Below are 5,275 nucleotides of genomic sequence, written 5' to 3' on the forward strand. Positions count from 1 at the left end.
GTCTCACAAAAATGGCCCATTTTGTTCCAGTGAAGGGGGTGCCCACTGCTGAACAGACTGCAGAACTGATGGTTCGAGAAGTATTTAAACTGCATGGAATCCCTGATGATGTGGTGTCTGACAGAGGTGTGCAGTTTACTTTGAAATTTTGGAAAAGCTTTTGCTCAGCCTTGGGTGTTGCTATCAATCTGTCCTCTGCTTTTCATCCCCAGTCTAATGGTCAGACTGAGAGAACTAATCAAACAATGGAACAGTATCTTCGATGCTTTGTCACTTATCTTCAGGATGACTGGGTGGACTGTCTTCCTACTGCAGAGTTTGCATACAACAATTCTAAACATAGTTCCACCTCAAAGTCCCTTTTTACTTAAACACCGGTTACCATCCAGTTTTTATTCCTGATCTCCCTATCACAACTCCAATCCCTGCTGTTACCAACAGACTAACTACATTGCAGGAGATTCAGGAGAAATTGAGACTTTGAGGGAAGCTCAGGAATATTACAAAAAGATGGCTGACAGACACCGGAGAGCACTTCCTACGTTTCATGTGGGTGACAAAGTTTGGTTATCAACAAAGAATTTGAAGGTGCATGTGCCATCTGCTAAGTTGGGTAAAAAGTTTGTGGGTCCTTTTCAGATTTCTGCTCAGATCAACCCAGTCACCTTTCGCTTAAAACTTCCCGACAGTATGAAGATTCACCCGGTTTTTCATGTATCGCTTTTCAAACCATTTCACGACAATCCTTTTCTCTGGAAGAATTCTTCTACCTCCTCCACCTGTTGAGGTACAGGGTGAAGAAGAATATGTGGTGGAGAAGATTCTTGATTCTAGGATGTTTAGAAGAAAGTTGCAATATCTTGTCCAATGGGAAGGATATGGGCAAAAGGAAAATTCTTGGGAGCCTGAGGAAAATGTTCATGCTCCTAGACTAACAAGAGAATTCCACCAGAGGTTTCCACACAAGCCTGGTCCTAAGACGTCCAGGGGATGTGCTGTGAGTTGGGGAGTACTGTCAGAGCCTGGGATCAAACCTGGGCCTTCTGCAGGGAGAGACAATGTTTCTTCTCACTGAGTCACCTGGAATTCTGGACAGCTCCCTTGACAATTCTTTGGATGATCCTGCCTTGACCCTGTTTTCTCTTGAACCTTGAACTCCTTGCTCCTCCCATGAACTTCCTATATAAGCCATTCCTCTGCACTTCCTCTTTGCCAGATTATTGTGCCTTCCCAGCCAATATCCCACTTACTGTTCCTGCTGCCGTCTTCATCTACATTATCGACCTTTGGCTTGCTACTGACTACGATTCTGCCTCATCCTATCTACTACCATTGGTGACCGACCCTTGGCTTGTGACTGACTCCGCTTCTGTTTTGATCCCTGAACTGTTTGATCCGCTTTTGGTTTCCAGCCTATTCATTCCCTGGTGGGGTGATCCTGAGATCTGCGACCTGGCATTCACATGCAGCCAAATCCATCTCCACCATTAGGAGCTCTGGGGAAGACAGGTGGATGCTTAGACCCCGCACCTCAGGTGAGCCTCCATCATTCCCAGGGTGGGCCACTGGTGTACCAATCCTGCTGGTTTCAGGTAAGCCTTACAACTGCTGTAGCAACTGGTCTCTGAACCTGACCCAGACCGTGACAGGTTCATTGGTAACATCAATCAAGGTTTCTTTGTGACCTCAATCAAGGTTCCTTAGTGACTTCAATCAATCAAGGTTTCTTGGTGACCTCAATCAAGGTTCCTTGGTTGTTTCAATCAATCAAGGTTCCTTGGTGACATCAATCAATCTATCAAGGTTCTTTGGTGAACTCAGATGATCTTGATCAGCTATCCTGATCAGTGTTTTCTCAGCACTAGCTTTTGAGGCCAGACCCTCCTGGACTGTACATGTGAGACTAGCCTGGAATGTAACCATTGGGCACTGGGCTTTTCATTCTGGTGCTCTTCAGGCCAGGGTGTACTGTTTTGTTTAGCTGAGGAGTGCTTTCGGGTCCAGAGTTGGCCTAAAACTTCTATTCATGCTGGTCATGTTGACCTTGTCACTGTCTCTGAGAGTTCCAACAATCTACCTCTGGTTGGGGTCATTGCAGTCTCGTGACGTGGACACAGATTTAACGTGGTTGTTTCAAACCTTATAGATGTACTACCCGTACCCCTTGGGTTTTTTAAAGGTCACTGCTGGGCAAGGTTGCTCATTTCCTTTAGGGCAGGGGTGTCAAACTGGCGGCCCTCCAGCTGTTGCAAAACTACAAGTCCCATCATGCCTCTGCCTTTGGGAGTCATGCTTGTAACTGTGAATCTTGCAATGCCTCATGGGACTTGATGTTTTGCAACAGTTGGAGGGTCACCAGTTTGACACCTGTGCTTTAGGGTTCTAATTCCTCCCCTTATAAGTCAGGATCATTTTCCCTCCCTCATCTTTCAGGGTGTGTAGGGTGCCAAGGAATTACGCTCATATGTTAGACTCCCTTTTTCAATTGTAACTCAGTCCTTGTCATCAATCCCTCATGCCTGGGAGCCTGAACTTGGGGCAAAACATGAAAAATGGTCTCTCTAGACTAAGTACTTCCAGATATTACCTGTCTGCATTTTTGTCTGAAAGGGGTATTTTCTTCCCTTCACCATGAAAGTCTGGGGGCTCCAATTTGTTTCCTGAGAACAGTTCCTGTCTCATCAAGCATCCCCTCCATGACTTGGTACTCTGACCTGAGCTCCACTGGAAATTCCTCACATGTTGAAGAGTCTTCCGCTATGGAAAGGTCTGAGAGTTTTCTCTGTGGCAGGTCTAGTGGCCTAGTCCCTATGCTGTACTGCACTGAGAGTTTTACGTTTCACTATGCTGTCCTCCTCGGAGATAAGATTTTGCCGTGTGGTTCTCTTCTGATTCAGTACCTGAAAGCTGTTGATTTCCCACCTGGCAGGAAGATTTAATTGCTGGATGGCCCTGTGCTCTCCACATTGTCAGGAAGAAGATCATGCTTGGGTCCTGCTGCTAGTTCACCCAGCAGGTAGGGAGTCTGCCTGGAGACCTTTGTGGGACCTGGTCACTGGAGGGTAAGTTCTCATTTGATGACCGATGTGCAGTTCCTCCAGACTCCTTCCCTTGCTCCTGTTCCTAATCAGGTAGACAATCTAGGATCCCTTCCCCCCATTCCCCTCTCCTCAGCTGAGGATGCTTTGTTGGACCATGCTCCGTGATTAGATGTAGGCAGTTTTGCTTAGAGGCACCGATGGGTGTTTAGGCACATGGGTCCCTGTGCATCCTTATGACCTGCTGGTGTTTTGTGCACCATATGGGTTGCACCATATTTCTTCTCTCTGCTTACTCCTGTGGAGGTGTCTTGGCACTTTTTCCTCTTCTAGTCAAGCCGTTAGGTACCCTTAGGGTTCTTTCCTACCAGCCTTCAAGAGCTGGCTGGCTGTCTGATATGAAGGATGGGACATTCTGGGTAGTCTGTCTCTCTCTCTTTGATATGAAGGACGGGACATTCTGGGTAGTCTGTCTCACTCTGACAGGAAGGATGGGAGATTCTGTGTAGTCTGTCTTGGTCTCTGATATGAAGGATGGGACATTCTGGGTAGTCTGTCTCTCTCTGATATGAAGGACGGGACGTTCTGGGTAGTCTGTCTCCCTCTGATAGGAAGGATGGGAGCAGGAGCGGACTGACAACTCATGGGGCCCCCGGGCAATAGGGGATCATGGGGCCCCTGTGCCCTTGCCCAAACTAAAAAAAGCCTATGAAAAAGGTACTAGGGGCATCTCATGGGGCCCCCTACTGATCCTGGGCCCTCAGGCAGTGCCTGAGTTTTCAAATGGTCAGTCCGCCCCTGGATGGGAGATTCTGGGTAGTCTGTCTCTCTCTGATATGAAGGATGGAACATACTGGGTAGTCTAAACAACAAACAAGATCCCTGTGCTCAAATCCCAACAGCTAGTGCATGCATTTATCCATCAGGTGCTAAAGGGGTGTAACCACATATTAACACTAGAAATTCTAAGGCCCCTCTGCACTCTGCTATATACCCTTCCCAGCAGACTATGCAATAAATAGGGATATTTGGTTCACACATATTGCAATACACGCTTAAGCTGCCAACTGCGTCAAAGTGATCCCTCTATGGCCAGTCCTACTCTGCTCTGCCTACGCAAATGCTACTGTGGACACAATGCTAGCATAGGGGAAAAGACACAATGGGGAGAACTACAAGGTTCAGGTCTGGATAATTAGTTCATACATATTGCAATACACGCTTAAGCTGCAATATGTGTGAACTAAATATCCCTATTTATTGCATAGTCTGCTTGAAAGGGTATATACCAGAGTGCAGAGGGTCCTTCAGAATTTCAGAAATTCTGGGTAGTCTGTCTCGATCTCTGATATGAAGGATGGGACATTCTGGTTAGTCTGTCTCTCTCTGATATGAAGGACGAGACATTCTGGGTAGTCTGTCTCTCTCAGATATGAAGGACGGGACATTCTGGGTAGTCTGTCTCTCTCTGATATGAAGAATGGGACATTCTGAGTAGTCTCTCTCTCTCTGATATGAAGGATGGGACATTCTGGGTAGTTTTTCTCGATCTCTGATATGAAGGACGTGATATTCTGGGTAGTCTGTCTCTCTCTCTCTGACATGAAGGATGGGACATTCTGGGTAGTCTGTCTCTCTCTCTCTCTGATATGAAGGATGGGACATTCTGGGTAGTCTGTCTCTCTCTGATATGAAGGACGGGACATTCTGGGTAGTCTGTCTCTCTCTGATAGGAAGGATGGAACATTCTGGGTAGTCTGTCTCTCTCTCTGATATGAAGGATGGGTCATTCTGGGTAGTTCTCTTTCTCTCTCTCTCTCTTTCTGAGTAGTCTGTCTCTCTCTGATATGAAGGACGTGATATTCTGGGTAGTCTGTCTCTCTCTCTCTGATATGAAGGATTGGACATTCTGGGTAGTCTGTCTCTCTCTCTGATATGAAGGATGGGTCATTCTGGGTAGTTCTCTTTCTCTCTCTCTCTCTCTCTCTCTCTTTCTGGGTAGTCTGTCTCTCTCCGATATGAAGGATGGGACATTCTGGGGCTGCAGTTCCTCTGAACTCCACAAGATGGTGATCTCATTTCTACTACCCAGACAGGACTTCTCTATGGAATACAGACAGGAAGTGATGTCAGGTACTGACAGGAAGTGATGTCGGGTACTGACAGGAAGTGATGTCGGGTACTGATAGGAAGTGATGTCAGGTACAGACAGGAAGTGATGTTGGGTACTGATAGGA

Source organism: Staurois parvus, unplaced genomic scaffold (assembly GCF_062004578.1).
Source record: "Staurois parvus isolate SC_StPar_1 unplaced genomic scaffold, SC_StPar_1.0 ptg001525l, whole genome shotgun sequence".
Lineage (NCBI taxonomy): Eukaryota > Metazoa > Chordata > Amphibia > Anura > Ranidae > Staurois > Staurois parvus.